We start from the raw sequence: 18,728 nt of genomic DNA on the forward strand, positions 1-18,728 counted from the left end.
AAAATTACAAAAGTTACAGGGAAGAAATTAAATTTTTGTTAAAGAAATGAAGAGAAAAGGAATATTAATACCAACCAATTCTCTATTGTCCTGTCAGAACTCTAATAAGGTTCATGGACACAGAGGTGGAAAATTAAGACTGCCATCTGTTAAAAGAACATATGGCAATGGAATCTATCTTTGAAAAGAAATAAGTAACCAAACTTGTAACTCTATACATATAATAAACATCCTTCAAAAATAAGGGTTGAATAAAGATATTTTCAGACAATTTGAGAGAATCTGTTGCAGGATGAACTGCACTAAAAATACTAAATGGGAGCTCTTTAGATAGAAACTACCTCTGCTGGAAACATAAAAATGGAGAAAGGAATAAACAACACCTGAAAGGGTAAATATATAAGCAAATATAGATAACTATTGACTAAATTTTAAAAACTGTCTTGTGGCAGTCTATATCAATATAGAATTAAAATTCATTACTCAAAGATAAGGTCTTTTTGAAAAGTAGGCATAAAAAGGAAACTTCCTTACTATAAATGCGACATACAGATTCATATGCTCAATGTTTTAAATATAACAATTGTCCACAAATTAATCTATAGCAATACCAGACAAAATTCCAAATGTTATATTTATTTCAATGAAAATTGTGAAAGGTGGTCTAAATCAATAGAAAACATAAAGGGCTAAGAATACATAAAGCAAAAATAAAGTTCAAAGCTATAAAACATATACTATATATTATGGCAATCTATTAAAAAGCTGTACTAGCATAACAGTATAGGATTGGCACAATAGAAGACAACTGGATAATAAAATAGAAAACAATACTTGAAGTCAGAATCAAGTAACTTGTAACAAAGCAAATACTATAGGGCAGTGGAAATAATGGTCTTTAAAAGAAATGTTGTTCACAGAAAAGAGACACTGAAGGCAACAGAAAAACAATTAGATGGAGAGTATCCTAATCACCATTTCATTAACTCACTAATATTTATTGAATGCCAAATACTATTCTAGGCCCTGAGGATACAGCAGTGAAGAAAACAAACAAAAAATTCCTACCTTCATTGAGCCTACCTCCTGGTGATAGGAAGAGAATAGTACATACAAGTAAAAATATAAAATAAATGTGAACCCAGAACATAATCTTGCCTTTTATTTCATTCAATAAAATTATTTCATTCAATAAAATTATTTCATTCAATAAAATTATTTCATTCAACAAATATACATTAAGTATGTAAATATCAATAAAATAAATGCTGTTGGGTTAAATTTTCATATGAAAAAATTATCTCGACCCCTATACCATGCCATCTTCAAAAATCAATTCCACATGGACTGCAATCTAAACAAAATTTTAAAGTAAAACAAATAAAATTAAATATTAAAATTTACTGAAAATAAAGGGAAAAGCAAAACAAAAGAATTTTAAGAAAACAGAGAAATATCTTTCTGACACTTAAGTAAACAACGATTTCTAAAGGAGGAGCTAATTGGAAAGGAAAATAACAGATTAGGTAATACAAAAATTAAGAATTTAACTCATTCAAAAATGATCCCAGAAAGGATGAAAAGGTAACCCACAGAGTGAGATAAAATATGTGCAACACATATACCTGACAAAGGGCTTATGTTTAGAATATATAGAGCATTGTAAGTCAATAGGAAAATAACATGCAAGCCAATTGGAAAAAAGAATGGGCACAAAGTTGCATAAGCACAAGAAAAGGGTATCCAAATGGCTAACAAATATATAAAAAATATTTATTCTGAGAAATGCAAACTAAACCTTGACATATTACTATTATACCAAAAAAGTCTTAAAAAATAGCAAGTGTTTCAAGGATATGGCATAGTCAGAACTCTAATACTACAGATGGGAGTGCAAATTTGTGCAACCAGTTTGAAATGCTATTGATAAGTTTACTGTAGCTGAACATAAGCTTATATCCAAAGATCTCCCAATTCTATTCCTAAGCATATAACTGATAGAAATGCATGCATATGTTCATGAGAAAGAAATACTAAAACATTCATGGTAGTACTATTCAGAAACTACAAATAAACTGAAAAATAGAGAAATGGTGAAATACACTGCAGTATTTTCTCACAATGAAATTCCATGCAGCAAAGAGAATGAACAATCTAACTGTACACAAAAATACAGATATTCAAACAATAAATGCTAAAGAAACTATATAGAAAAGTTTATATTGTTTGACCATATGTATGTGTGTATGTGTATATATATTTCCAACACAGGCAAAATCTTTTATTCTGTTACAAGACAGCAAAATGGGTTTTATTTTTGCAACAGTGACGGGAAGTAGACAGACTGGAATTCTGGAATGCTGGCAGTGTTCTTTCTTGAGCTGAATTTTGTTTTGCTTAATGTTTATGGTAGTATAGTTGATATACAATGCTGTGTTAGTTTCTTCTCTATAGCAAAGTGATTCAGTTATATATATATATATACACACACAGACATATATCCACTATTTTTAAAATTCTTTTCCCATATAGGCCATTACAGAGTATTGAGCAGAGTTTCCTGTGCTATACAGCAGGTTCTTATTAGTTATCCATTTTATATGTTTCTATACATGGCTTCCCAGGTGGTTCACTGGTAAAGAACCCACCTGCCAAGCAGGAGAAAATGCATGTTCAATCCCTGGGTCTGGAAGATCCCCTGGAGTAGAAATAGGCAACCCACTCTAGAATTCCTCCCTGGAAAAGCCCATGGGCAGAAGAGCCTGACAGGCTACAGTCCATGGGGTCGCAAGAGAGTCAGACACAACTTAGCAACTAAAAAACATTTTATATATAGTAGTGTGTATATGTGGACTTCTCTGGTGGCTCAGACGGTAAAGCATCTGCCTACAATGTGGGAGATCTCGGTTCGATCCCTGGGTTGGGAAGATCCCATGGAGAAGGAAATGGCAACCCACTTCAGTACTCTTGCCTGGAAAATTCCATGGATGGAGGAGCCTGGTAGGCTACAGTCCATGGAGTTGCAAAGAATTGGACACGACTGAGCGACTTCACTTTCACTTTCTAGTGTGTATATGTAATCCTCATTTTCCATGTTTTCTTAAATATGTTCAATTTATGAAAATTCATCATCCTACATGACTATAATTTCTGTGTAAGTATATGCATGTTATACTTAATTATTTTTTTCAACTTTTCAATTGTAACAAAGAAAACTCAGATTAGTCAATTCGGTATTTCAGTAGTTGTTTCTGTTGTTCACTTGCTCAGTCATGTCCAACCCTGTGCAACTCCATGGACTGCAGAACACCAGGCTTCCCTCTCCTTCACCACTTCCCAGAGCTTGCTCAAACTCAAGTCCACAGAGTCGGTGATGCCATCCAACCATCTCGTCCTCTGTCATCTCCTTCTCCTCCTGCCTTCAAGCTTTCCCAGCATCAGGGTCTTTTCTAAGGAGTCAGCTCTTCACATCAGATGGCCAAATTATTCAAGCTTCAGCATCAGTCCTTCCAATGAATATTCAGGATTGACTTCCTTTAGGATTGACTGGTTTGACCTCCTTATAGTCCAAGGAACTCTCAAGAGTCTTCTCCAACACCACAGGTTAAAAGCATCAATTATTTGGCACTCAGCCTTCTTTATAGTCCAACTCTTACATCCATACATGACTACTGGAAAAACCATAGTTTTGACTAGACAGACCTTTGTTGGCAAAGTAATGTCTCTGCTTTTTAATATGCTGTCTAGGTTGGTCATAGCTTTTCTTCCAAAGAGCAAACGTATTTTAATTTCATGGCTGCAGTCACCATCTGCAGTGATTTTGGAGCCAAAGAAAATAAAGTCTGTCACTGTTTCCATTGTTTCTCCATCTATTTGCCATGAAGTGATGGGACTGGATGCCATGATCTTAGTTTTAGGCTGGAGTAAGAAAGGGCTAAACTAGGGAACATTAGGAACTTCTAATTATAAGGTGAGTGCAACTCCAAGGACTAGACATTAGGGGCAGGACACCAATCAGCAGACTACTTGGAGACTGGAGACTGGAGGGTGTGGGCAACAGATGAATGAGTTAAAGGACGAGGCAAGGAAAAACTTTATTCATAAAAAATGTTAGAACTTAGAGAAAAAGAGACAACAAACACATCATGGATACTGTTGGGAGGGAATTATCAACCAGTAGATCCATAAATATCAGATATGCAATTCACCATGTCAATTACTCCTAACTTTCTTAATGTATAAATGCAGGCATATACTCTTAACTGAATCCAGGAAAGAGTTCCTCTAGCTTGTTTTGGTACAAGTGGTGTCTTCCTCCTGAAACCTTGATAACACTAGAGTCAAGAGAGTGAACTAGAAAGCGGGGATCAATAAGCCACAGAAGGGCATACAAACAAGTCTTCCAACCACAGACAATTCAGCCAGGGTCAAAAGTCTAGGAAAACAATAAAATAGATCAAACGACCAAGAAACCCATCTAGATATAGGATCTGGACAAACACCTGGATTTGTACTGAATAGAGCTGGATTTATAATTTGTTCTCCAATTACATACAGAAGATCAGCTATGATTAAATATTGAGGAAGAAAGCAGGCAGCCTCTACAACAGCGTTTCTTCAAACATTTGCCTTCAGAACCCTTTTACCCACTTACAAGGTGTTCAGGATCCAAAAGAGCTTTGGTTTATGCAAGCTACGGCTGCCATTACTATATTAGATATCAAAATTGAAAATTTTTAAATGAAATAAATATTTTGAATCAACATCAATAAAGCCATTACATTTTAAATTACATGTTTTACAAAAAAAAAAAAAAAATCCCTACTTCCAAATCAACATTTAGAGTAAAGAGTGGCATTGCTTACATTTTACAATATTACTTTCTTAATATCTCTTGTAACAGAAACAGATGAATTTTCACACCTGCTTAATTCAGTTGCAATACTAAATTAGATAGCCTCTAAAATCTACTCTTCACTTATGAGAAAGTCAGAGATAAGAGGCAAATGAAATCTTAGTACTATTTTGAAAATTGTTTGACATTGCAAACTCCCTGAAAAGGTCTCAGGGCACCGCAAGGGTCTTTGAGAAATGATTTAGGTATCACTGTCCCACTGAATTCTGGTTTGACCTAAGAGCTCAGGATATGACTCATCCTATAGTAGCAAGTGGCCTGGACCCACATTCAACTGCCACAACATAGAACTTAATAGTTTTGAAGGAATACAGAAGTTAAGTCTCAGAATAATGTGTCAGAGAAAAGCACATTCTTGGATTGGCTATAAATGGCAGCTAAATTTACCATAGAAAATGAGGTAAATCTTTCAAAACAAGGTTCAGTTGTCATCTTTGTTGAGGCTTCCTTGGTGGCTCAGAGGGTAAAGCATCTGCCTGCAATGCGGGAGACCTGGGTTCGATCCCTGGGTCAGGAAGATCTCCTGGAGGAGGAAATGGCAACCCACTCCAGTATTCTTGCCCATAAGATCCCACGGACAGAGGAGCCTGGTGGGCTACAGTCCACAGGATTGCAAAGAGTCGGACATGACTGACTGACTTCACTTTGTTGATGCTTCAGAAAATCTTTGACTAAAAATAAAAGAGGGATTTATAAGGACACTGATGCAAACCACTTGTAAGAGAAGGATGTATGATGTTAAAGGTGAACTTTACATAGGAATAATGGAAATTTAAGTAAATATATGGAATACATGAGGGAAGCATTTTGGGGGTACAATGGAATTTTATTAAATATACTTTAGGCAAAATTATGTGTTTGTGTATGTATTATGTATGTGCATATGCACACACACACACTTACAATGCTGTCAGAAATGATTTGTGCCAAGTTAGTGAACTTAGAACATGTTTGATCAATAATTTATTCCGGAGAAGTGGGTTAAAGAGAATGAGGTTCTACAACATTTATGATTTGTGTGATCAGAGAGATGAGAAGGGCCAAAACAAAAAAGGCAGCTCGAGTTCAAACTATATAATACCCCTTCTGCAAGTCTCAATTTTGATGTTTTAGAAGCAGAAAAAAAAAACATATAAGGGTATGTATATGAGTTGACAACAAGAAATATTTTAATGACTTTTCAGACCTATTGGGATTCCAGATAAAACTGCAAGAATAAATAACCCAGGTGGAGATGAACTGATCTGTAGCATCACTTGCCACCATTCCAAGACAAATCTCTGAAGAGTCCATTCTCCTAATGGGTTTGCTGCATCAGTTTGTCTTGTGAAAACTGCATTAACACTTGACTTTTATCACTATCCCCTTGATCTTTAGAGTTACCAAAGGAATATTGAGTGACATGAAAAACTCAGGAAACTATGAGGGAAAGAGGCAATTAATATCTTAGTATTAAGGTGTTAATATTAATATTAGTAGAGTCAATAGAGACAACTGTTTGACCTATCTAAACTGAAAGAAATGTTTCACTAGGTTTAAATCAGGAATCAAAAAGACTTGTCAATTTCTTAATAGGAAGAAATCCAAAAATACCAGAAAATACTACAGAACCCTTTTAAACTTGAATTCTCCTACCATTTTGAAGTATATATTTAAATACTTTCTTATTAAAGTTAACAGTATGAGTGCTACATTTCACACATATGTATATATCAAACATACACACACACACACATACACATAATTTGAAGTCATCCATTTGAAAATAAAATAGTCTAACATGAATGCCTTGGAAGAAACTCAAGAATTCCTCAACAAAAGCTAAGTGTCGCATGGCAACAGGTGCTATAAGAATTATGATTTGATGTGCTTCTAGAACTCTCTGAATAAGATAACCAACTATTACTATCATCAGTAAGAAGAGTTAAGAAGCTCAAATGCGTATTAGGGAGGACGTGAGCTTTGCAAGGTCAAAATCACACCCAAAGTATCAAGTACTGATTCAAGCCAACAACAGCAACTTTTGGATATACTTTTAAGCGGAATCAACTTTTCTCTTCGGTTTTACTTGCCCAAATTATATTTATGTCTTCTTTTTAAAAGGGAGCCATTATTTTTCTTTCAAACCTGGGGTTTGCCAATATTTTTTTAAATTGGCCTCATATTATTTACAAAGAAAATCTATTTCCAACACAATATGAAAGCAAATGGCATGAAAATATTGTTTGTGTTTACGTACATTACATTTTGAAAGGGGAAATATTAGGCAAGTTCACCAATAATCAGGTTCTCAAAATTGTATATAAAACAAAAAATTAAGAAGCAAAAGCTAACTGTAATGCTTTTGTATTTGATCAACATAATTAAAAAACATTGTTGAAAAAAATTACTGACCTTATGAGATTTTGGACATGGGATGATTGAACTTAGCCATCAATTTGGAAGGTTAAATTCAGGATATTATCTATCTTGCTACTTTTTACATGGAAAAAATTTAAGAATAAGATGTAGCTAATGTGACATAGTACAGGAGAGAGGGACGAAGATCATCCTCATGGAAAAGAAATGCAAAAAAGCAAAATGGCTATCTGAGGAGGCCTTACAAATGTCTGTGAAAAGAAGAGAAGTGAAAAGCAAAGGTGAAAAGGAAAGATAGTCCCATTTGAATGCAGAGTTCCAAAAAAGAGCAAGGAGAGATAAGAAAGCCTTCCTCCACAATCAGTGCAAAGAAATAGAGGAAAACAACAGAATGGGAAAGACTAGAGATCTCTTCAAGAAAATTAGAGCAACCAAGGGAATATTTCATGCAAAGATGGGCTCGAAAAGGACAGAAATGTTATGGACCTAACAGAAACAGATGATATTAAGAAGAGGTGGCAAGAATACACAGAAGAACTGTACAAAAAAGATCTTCATGACCCAGATAATCACGATGGTGTGATCAATCACCTACAGCCAGACATCCTGGAATGTAAAGTCAAGTGGGCCTTAGAAAGCATCACTACAAACAAATCTAGTGGAGGTGATGAAATTCCAGTTGAGCTATTTCAAATCCTGAAAGATGATGCTGTGAAAGTGCTGCACTCAATATGTCAGCAACTTTGGAAAACTCAGCAGTGGCCACAGGACTGGAAAAGGTCAGTTTTCATTCCAATCCCAAAGAAATTCAATGCCAAGGATTGCTCAAACTACTGCACAATTGCATTCATCTCACACACTAGTAACATAATGCTCAAAATTCTCCAAGCCAGGCTTCAGCAATACGTGAACCGTGAAATTCCAGATGTTCAAGCTGGTTTTAGAAAAGTCACAGGAACCAAAGATCAAAATGCCAACATCTGCTGGATCATCGAAAAAGCAAGAGAGTTCCAGAAAAACATCTATTTCTGCTTTATTGACTATGCCAAAGCCTTTGACTGTGTGGATCACAATAAACTGAGGAAAATTCTTAAAGAGATGGAAATATCAGACCACCTGACCTGCCTCTTGAGAAACCTGTATGCAGGACAGGAAGCAACAGTTAGAACTGGACATGGAACAACAGACTGATTGCAAATAGGAAAAGGAGTACATCAAGGCTGTATATTGCCACCCTGCTTATTTAAATTATGCAGAGTACATCATGAGAAACATTGGGCTGGAAGAAGCACAAGCTGGAATCAAGATTGCCAGGAGAAATATCAATAACTTCAGATATGCAGATGATACCACCCTTATGGCAGAAAGTGAAGAAGAACTAAAGAGCCTCTTGATGAAAGTGAAAGAGGAGAGTGAAAAAGTTGGCTTAAACTCAGCGTTCAGAAAACTAAGATCATGGCATCTGGTCCCATCACTTCATGGAAAATAGATGGGGAAACAGTGGAAACAGTGTCAGATTTTATTTTGGGGGGCTCCAAAATCACTGCAGATGGTGATTGCAGCCATGAAATTAAAAGACGCTTACTCCTTGAAAGGAAAGTTATGACCAACCTAGAGAGCATATTAAAAAGCGGAGACATTACTTTGCCAACAAAGGTCTTCTAGTCAATGCTATGGTTTTTCCAGTAGTCACGTATGGATGTGAGAGTTGGATGGGGAAGAAAGCTGAGCACTGAAGAATTGATGCTTTTGAACTATGGTGTTGGAGAAGACTCTTGAGAGTCCCTTGGACTGGTAGAGCCAACAAGTCCATCCTAAAGAAGATCAGTCGTGGTTGTTCATTGGAAGGACTGATAATGAAGCTGAAACTCCAATACTTTGGCCACCTCATGCGAAGAATTGACTCATTGGAAAAGACCCTGATTCTGGGAAAGATTGAGGGCAGGAGGAGAAGGGGACGACAGAGCCTGAGATGGTTGGATGGCATCACTGACTCGATGGACATGAGTTTGGGTGAACTCCAGGAGTTAGTATGGACAGGGAGGTCTGGCGTGGTGCAGTACCTGGGGTTGCAAAAAGTCGGACACAACTGAGCGACTGAACTGAACTGAACTGAATTTCAGGTATATTATTCTATAAAAATAATACAATTGTCTTTTCTCCTTTGTATATTCTTCCTTCTTTTGTTTCAGTTTTGGAAAGACCATTTTTTAAAAACCATCTCTTCAGTATGTGGCACTGGGACAAGAACAGCTATATGTAAAAATATAAGATTAGAACTTTTCCTCACAACATATACAAAAATAAACTCCAAATGGGTTAAATACCTAAATGTAAGACCAGAAACCATAAATTTCCTAGAAGTGAACATAGGCAGAAAACTCACTGACATAAACTGTAAGAATAGTTTCTTGGATCTGCCTCCTGAGGCAACAAAAAAGGAACCTAACTGAAGTTCAAACCTTTGCACAGCAAAGGAAACCATCGACAAAATGAAAAGACAACCTACTGAATGGGAGAAAATTATTTGCAAAGAATATAACAATAAGAGGTTAATATCCAAAATGTATAAAAAGCACATAAAACAGAGTATCAAAAAGCAAACAACCCAGTTAAAGAATGAGCAGAAGACCGGAACAGACCTTTTTCCAAAGAGATGGCCAATAGGCACATGAAAAGATGCTCAACATCACTAATCAAAAACTGCAAATCAGAATGAGCATAACTATCACCACACACTTGTCAGACAGCTATCATAATCCCTACAAATAACAAAAATTGTAGGATGTGTAGAAAAGGGAACACTTGTACAATGTTGGTGAGAATGTAAATTGATACACCCACTACAGAAAACTATATGGACGTTCCTTAAAGAACTAAAAACAGAACAATCAATTCAGTCACTCAGTCGTGTCTGACTCTTTGCGACCCCATGAACTGCAGCATGCCAGGCCTCTCTGTCCATCACCAACTCCCAGAGTTTACTCAAACTCATGTCCATTGAGTGGGTGATACCATCCAACCATCTCATACTCTGTCGTCCCCTTCTCCTCCTGCCTTTAATCTTTCCCAGCATCAAGATCTTTTCAAATGAGTCAGCTCTTAGCATCAGGTGGCCAAAGTATTGGAGTTTCAGCTTCATCACCAGTTCTTTCAATGAAAATCCAGGACTGATCTCCTTTGGGATGGATTGGTTGGATCTCCTTGCAGTCTAAGTGACTCTCAAGAGTCTTCTTCAACACAACAGTTCAAAAGCATCAATTCTGCGGCACTCAGCTTTCTTCACCATCCAACTCTCCCATCCATACATGACTTCTGGAAAAACCATAGCCTTGACTAGATGGACCTTTGTTGGTAAAGTAATGTCTCTGCTTTTTAATATGCTGTCAACTTTCCTTCCAAGGAGTAAGCGTCTTTTAATTTCATGGCTACAATCACCATCTGCAGTGATTTTGGAGCCTCAAAAAATAAAGTCTGACACTAATTCCACTGTTTCCCCATCTATTTGTCATGAAGTGATGAGACCAGATGCCACGATATTAGTTTTCTGAATGTTGAGCTTTAAGCCATCTTTTTCACTCTCCTCTTTCACTTTCATCAAGAGGCTTTTTAGTTCTTCTTCACTTTCTGCCATAAGGGTGGTGTCATCTGCATATCTGAGGTTATTGATACTTCTCCCGGCAATCTTGATTCCAGCTTGTGCTTCTTCCAGCTTAGCATTTCTCATGATTTACTCTGCATATAAATTAAATAAGCAAGGTGACAATATACAGCCTTGACGTACTCCTTTTCCTATTTGGAACCAGTCTGTTGTTCCATGTCCAGTTCTAACTGTTGCTTCCTGACCTGCATGCAGGTTTCTCAAGAAGCAGGTCAGGTGGTCTGGTATTCCCATCTCTTGATATGATGATATCTCTTCCATATGTTATTGTGATTCACATAGTCAAAGGCTTTGGCATAGTCAATAAAGCAGAAATAGATGTTTTCCTGGAACTCTCTTGCTTTTTCCATGATCCAGCAGATGTTGGCAATTGTATTTCCAGTTCCTCTGCCTTTTCTAAAACCAGCTTGAAGTTCACGGTTCATGTATTGCTGAAGCCTGGCTTGGAGAGTTTTGAGCATTACTTTACTAGCGTGTGAATTGAGTGCAATTGTGCTGTAGTTTGAGCATTCTTTGGTATTGCTTTTCTTTGAGATTGGAATGAAAACTGACCTTTTCCAGTCCTGTGGCCACTGCTGAGTTTTCCAAAGTTGCTGACATATTGAGTGCAGCACTTTCACAGCATCATCTTTCAGGATTTGAAATAGCTCAACTGGAATTTCATCACCTCCACTAGCTTTGTTCGTAGTTATGCTTTCTAAGGCCCACTTGACTTCACATTCCAGGATGTTTGGCTCTAGGTGAGTGATCACACCATTGTGATTATCTGGGTCATGAAGATCTTTTTTGTACAGTTCTTCTGTGTATTCTTGCCACCTCTTCTTAATATCATCTGTTTCTGTTAGGTCCATACCATTTCTGTCCTTTATCGAGCCCATCTTTACATAAAATATTCCCTTAGTATTTTGGAGTATATCTCATCTTAGTATTTTGGAGTATATCTCATCCCTTGCATGAGACAAGGGCTCAGGGCCGGGGCAATGGGATGACCCAGAGGGATGGGATGGGGAGGGAGGTGGGTGGGGGGTCCAGGAAGGGGAACACATGTAAACCCATGGCTGATTCATGTCAATGTATGGCAAAAACTATTACAATATTGTAAAGTAATTAGCCCCCAACTAAAATAAATAAATTTATTAAAAAAAAAAAAAATTCCCTTAGTAGCTCTAATTTTCTTGAAGAGATCGCTAGTCTTTCCCATTCTGTTGCTTTCCTCTTTATTGGCATTGATTGTGGAGGAAGGCTTTCTTATCTCTCCTTGCTCTTTTTTGGAACTCTGCATTCAAATGGGAATATCTTTCCTTTTCTCCTTTGCTTTTCACTTCTCTTCTTTTCACAGCTAATTATGAGACTTCCTCAGACAGCCATTTTGCCTTTTTGCATTTTTTTTTCCATTTCTTCCATTTTTTTTCCCCACAGTCCAAGGTTAGGAATGGTGGCCGAGACGAGCTACCCCACATCTACGGTCAGGAGCTGCGGCCATGAGGAGATACCTCACATCCATGTTCAGGAGCAGCATCCGTGAACAGACACCCCATGTCCAAGGTAAGGAGCAGCGGCTGTGCTTTGCTCGAGCAGCCATGAAGAGTTACCCCAGGTCCAAGGTAAGAGAAACCCAAGTAAGACGATAGGCATTGCGTGAGGGCATCAGAGGGCAGACCAACTAAAACCACAATCACAGACAACTAGCCAATGTGATCACACAGTCGACAGCCTTGTCTAACTCAATGAAACCCCATGCCGTGTGGGGCCATCCAAGACGGACAGGTCATGGTGGAAAGGTCTGACAGAATGTGGTCCACTGGAGAAGGGAATGGCAAACCACTTCAGTATTCTTGCCTTGAGAACCCATGAACTGTATGAAAAGGCAAAAGGATAGGATACTGAAAGATGAACTCCCCATGTTGGTAGGTGCCCAATATGCTACTGGAGATCAGTGGAGAAATAACTCCAAAAAGAATGAAGAGATGGAGCCAATCATATGATCCACTAATTGTTCTTCTGAGTATATATCTGGAGAAAAAACCATAATTCAAAAAAATACATACACTCCACTGCTCATATCTGCACGATTTTTTTAAATTTTTAAAAAAAAAATTTTTCTTTTTTTTTAAATAAATTTATTTATTTTAGTCGGGGGCTAATTACTTTACAATATTGTAGTAGTTTTTGCCATACATTGACATGAATCAGCCATGGGTTTACATGTATTCCCCTTCCTGGACCCCCCTCCCACCTCCCTCCCCATCCCATCCCTCTGGGTCATCCCATTGCTCCAGCCCTGAGCATTTGTCTCATGCATCGAACATGGAATGGTATTCTCTTTCACATATGATAATATACATGTTTCAATGCTATTCTCCCAGAACGTCCCACCCTCACCTTCTCCCTCTGCACAATTTTTAATAGCCAAGACATGGGAGCCACCCAAGTGTCCATCAGAAGATGAATGGATAAGGATGTGGTGTACACACACACACACAGACAGGAATATTACTCATCCAAGAAAAAAAGGACAAAATTTTACCACTTGTAGCAATATGGATGGACCTAGGGAATATTATGCTTAGTGAAATAAATCAAAGACAAATATTGTATGATATTACTTATAAGTGGAATCTAAAAAATACAATTGAATACAAATGCAAAACAGAAACACAGATATAGACAACTAGTGGTTATCAGAGGGGAGAGGGGACGGGGGAGGAGCAAGTTAGGGGTAAGGAATGAAGGAAGGTAAGGAATGAAGATATACAAACTACTATGTATAAAGTAGAAAAGTAACAAGGATATGCTGTATAATAGGGAATTGTAGCAATCACCTTATAAAAACTTTTAATGGAGTATAATTTGTAAACATACTGTATCACTACACTGTACATAACAAATATTGTAAATCAACTCTACTTCAGTTACAAGACAGTGAACACCTTGTTGAACATTTTACCACTTACTATCTTATGCTGCATGCTACTGTATTTTAACAGATCTTATTACTATGGTAGATCATGTACTGGAAATGTTTTACATTAATAACTACTTAAGTATCTGTTTCCCGGTTTACACAGCCTTGGTAGAGAACACAGTAATATTCAAAGATGTATAACCTACTGGAGAAATATTTTAGTACATGAAGCAACCAGAAGGTGTAAGTCAAGCCTTAGTCTGAGATAATAATGAGAGAAGAAAAAATCATTAACAGATAAATCAATTGGGTGAGACTTGAGGGAGGAAATGGATCCAGTTCTGGAAATAAAGGAAAGGTAGCATCTGGCTTATCTGAGAACAGCATAAACAATAGCAATGAAACTGACCTGAATGTTCATGGTTATCCACAGAGAATGGCCTTACTGAAGAGTGCTGGGCAGAGAGTCATAAGGGAGACTGTGTGGGTAGTAAAGGATATGGAATTTTAATGAGGGACGTGAAAGTGAGGTTTTAAAAACATTCACCTGGAAGCAGTTTGAAGCTAGCAAGTGTTTGGTAGCAACAATAAGCATACTGAAGTTACATAAATGCAAAGTTATCAGATTCTAAGATGGTTTTAATAATGCAAAGGAAGAAATGCATATTGAAGACTACACAGGGAGTAACTAAGATAATTTATTGCATACAGGAAGTAAAACTATCTTTCCAATATTATGGTTAATTTTGGGAACTGCTATATTATATGAATAATTATTTCCATCTTTTTTCACTTAATTTGTAAAATCAAAATCAGTTGCATGATACATAAGGAATATAGAATATACAAAGGAAAGCATTATTTGTTCCTTTTAACCGTTATTTCTCTATCCCCAACTATTCATATCAATTTCAAATACATTTTAAAAATAGAAAGTATTTCTTACAATATATATACTTACCAAGTTCAAAGTTTTATTCTTTTTCCTGAAAAACTAATTCCTAAATTAGTCCAAACACAATTAGCTCAAATTGTTTTATTAATTCCTATGTAAGAGAAAAATTAATATGACATAATTTTGTATCAGTTTTCCAGTGAAGTTAATATTCCAACATAACATTCAATCCAGTGGGAAAAATTCTGTGTATAATAAAACAAACTCAGTTGCTACAAAGATGATGACAGAGAAGAAGAAAAAAAGACTGTATAATTCTATCAAATAAAATACTTTACTTAAAATCCTTGACTTAACTGCTGTAACCTGTTTCTTCAAGACATTCAGAAACAGACCCTACAGTTGATGGACAGAAAAGTGTTAAAGAAACGAAACAGTGTCTCTGACAGGTAATTGGCTTACTGTAGTAGTGAAAAACTATCACTGACTTTACTAAAGTTTCAATTTGCTTTTCAGCCATTGCAATTTTAAGAAATTAATTTTCCAGTGTAGTTTTAGAAGGTGTAGCTCAGACCAAGAGAGAAATAAAGAAGTAAAGACCATGCTTTAACAAGAATATTGCTTTATTTTGACATATACATCTGGAAGCATACATCATTCTGCTTAGAAGAGTCTGTCTCTGATTTAGGAGACCAGCTTTATGATTTGGAAAGACTCAAGCCCTATAGCAATAATTCTAATGAAAATAGGACTTGAAACTAGAATGAAAAAATTACATACACTTCTGTTTGAGGGTTATGATTATTGCCATAACCAAAAATAGCTACCCTGAAGCATCAATAAATGTAAGCAGAAAGCCAAGTGTTCAGGGTCTGAAAGAAATCAACAGGTACCTAATGATGGCCTTGTATAGACATGTGAATGTTATTTTTTCCCTGTAAGTAGACAGACAATGCTGTTTCTTTATCTATTACAATGGAGAGCTTCAAAAGGAGATAAATCTATGAATGCATTGAAAACATGAACCATGAGATAATAATTGCTATATTTAATGTCTAAAACTAAGGGAATAAGATATCACTTTAGAAAAAAATTTGTGATCAGCTTGGTTTCTCTGTGGTTCCAGGATTTATTGCATAAATTTAGGCAAGTTATATTACCTGGGCTTTGTTTTTTCATCTGTCAATAGGGATAACAATAATAAAATATAGTGTTGTTATGAGGATTGAATATGAGTATTTCTTAAGACTCTCAAAACAGAACCTACTCATGACAGCAGTACTAAGTGTAACTGTTATTTACTTATATTTCATGGATTTCTAGATGGCAATAGTGGTAAAGAACCTACCTGCCAATGCAGAAGACATTAGAGACATGGGTTCAATCCCTGGGTCAGGAAGATCCAGTAGAGGAGGGCATGGCAATCCACTCCAGTATTCTTGCCTGGAGAATCTCATGTCAGATGAGCTTGGCTATATAGTCCATAGGGTCACAAAGAGTCAAAATGACTGAAATGCTTAGCACAGAAATAAGTATATTTAACACAGTAGGGCATGGCTTTGTCATTTGGAACAGGACAAGATATATTGAAGAAGGTTCAGATCGGAAACCAGACCTGCCCACTAAAGTAGAAAAAGAACTGAGGCGATGGACTCAGTACAAATCAGAATAAATTACAGTCTTACAATTAGAATCTAGCATTTGGTAGGCAAAGTCACAGGTAGTGGAGGACATGCTACCTCCACAATGTTCATTTAGGAGAATGGAAGACCCAAAGAGACAAGTAAAGGCAAACTAAGTGGGAATCCAGGTATAGGCAGTAGCTTCAAAATTGATCAACTGATCTTAAGCCTGAAGTCACTGGAAAACAGTAAATTCCCTAAAGTAACCTTTATACTCTCATTGTAAGCATTAATTACTTTGTAGAACTGCACATCTCCCAAAATAACAAGTTCAATGCACTCAGTTTCTCCTCTTCATATGAGCATATGATTAATTTATTGGAATTTGAAGCACATGTTATAACAGGAAGAAAATTAAAATCAGATACATTGTGGTTAAGAATGTAACAAACACATGGGAACTGTAGCCTAACCAAAAGTAACAAATTCTCCTCTTACATCTAAGTCATATGTATATACTTAAATTGATAACTTGAAATTGTTTTCTCTCTCTCTTTATATATAAATATACATATGTAGGTATATGTGATTATAAGGCTTTCATAGTTTCATACCCTGAAACGTGCAAAGAAAATTAAGGAATTAAGGATGCAAACCTTACTAAAGATACCTCAGTTTCCTGTTTGCATGGTTATAACAGTAGTGTCTCAGGCACTCGTGTCCATAACCAGCTTAAACGGTTTAAAGTGCGTAGTTCAATTTGCATTTCCCTCTTTCCCTTCATATCACTACCCTGGATATTCTCTAATCTACTTAAATTTAACATTCTTATTTCTTCCCAAAATACATCAGAGCAGCTAAACAGAGATGGAGGAAAACATCACATCAAACGTGTCAGCCATGGACATGCACGCTCAGCTCAGCTCAGCTCTACCTTCAGAGAACCTGCTGCAGTGAACATGCTGACCCAGAGCCACTGCTGGCAGCACCTACAAATCCTCTCTTGGGTGCCCACCAAAGCTGGGCTTCCCTGAGACATCTTCCAGCCAGAAGCTGAGTCTGACAAGGCTACTCTTGCTGGGCTATTTCTGCCCAATGTGGACTCTTTCCAATAGTCAGCCTTTGCTGGGGGACCTCACATTGGCCTGGTCAAGACATTCTCAGGTCTGCACTCAGTCAGATGCTCTCTTACAGTTTTTCTGGCTTTCCTTTCATTTCACAGGTGTCAAACCTGCATCACAGTCTGAAGACTCACCTCTCCTATGCTTAACCCTCCCCTGTATTCTTTGCAGGCATTTTCCCCAATAAATATTGTGCACAATCCCAACTTGGCATCTTCTACTTGGAGGACCTGAACTGACTCACTGAATTGCTGACCACATCTCTCAGGATCTGTCCTTAATTTCAATCCTGTTGTATTTCTTTAGTCAGTTCACACACCCAAACTTTCTTTCTCCTCAAATTAACAAAACCTCTTCCATCACCCTGCCCCCAGGGAATTCCTTATTTTGAGGTGTTCAACTTGTAAATATTTCACTGACAAAATACAAGTATTCAGAAACACCCAATACCACATCCACCATCCTCCGTACTGTGATTTTTATATTCTCTACCCTCTCTCGTGCTGCTGCGGTATCAGTATTCCTGCCCAAGATGAATCCCTCCAACTATGCATCCCTCCCATCTCATTTACTTTTGATGTTATTTTAATTTCAGGTTTATCAGATTTCTCTCACCTGAACAATTTAACATAATAAAACATGTTGCATTAGTACCCATAAAAAACCCTTCTGACTCCCAAAATTTTGGAACTACAATCTGTATTTACAGTTCATTTTTACATTTCTCCTGTTCCCTCTTGAGCCCACATGAATTTATACCGCTAGTATAACATGTATAGTATGCTCCTGCCAATATCAGGACCATCTACCTTAAATCTGTCAGTTAATTCTCAAACTTCACCTAATGCAAGCAATCAGAAAATTTTGACAATGTTCATCACTTCTTGAAAGACTTTCTCCACACTGATTCCAGACACTACCACGTCCTCTTGATTGTCTTACTTCATTGAATACTACTCCATTAAGCCTCCACTAAAGGCAGTTCTCATCTTCTCCTGGTACCAGTTAGAATGCCCCATGACTTTGGCCTTGTATCTTTTTCTAACTATAATTTGTGATGTCTTCCATTCTCATAGCTTTAAATGTCATCTTTAATCTAATGACGCCCAAGTTTTGATCTCCAAGTCCTCACTTCCACTGTTCTTTGGACCCCCAGGTCTTGCTGTTTACTGAACATCTCCACTTGGTCATCAAATATGTATCTTAAGCATAACACATCCAAATAAAAATTCTTCATTATCCCAAAGCATA

At 36.9% G+C, this 18,728-nt stretch overlaps 2 long non-coding RNA genes across 2 annotated transcripts in view; one reads left to right on the top strand and one right to left on the bottom strand.

Annotated features, from left to right (window-relative positions):
- Positions 1 to 18,728, bottom strand: part of LOC145539904 (uncharacterized) — a 100,079-nt gene that overhangs the window by 77,013 nt on the left and 4,338 nt on the right. The window lies entirely within an intron of this gene.
- LOC145539483 (uncharacterized) lies at positions 6,779 to 17,683 on the top strand. Its single transcript, XR_014077859.1, has 4 exons — positions 6,779 to 9,396; positions 12,354 to 12,479; positions 15,114 to 15,183; positions 17,209 to 17,683. It is a non-coding gene; the product is annotated as an uncharacterized LOC145539483 (long non-coding RNA).

This window comes from Giraffa tippelskirchi, chromosome 2, assembly GCF_054371585.1.
Source record: "Giraffa tippelskirchi isolate mGirTip1 chromosome 2, T2T-mGirTip1v1.2.pri, whole genome shotgun sequence".
Taxonomy (NCBI): Eukaryota; Metazoa; Chordata; class Mammalia; order Artiodactyla; family Giraffidae; genus Giraffa; species Giraffa tippelskirchi.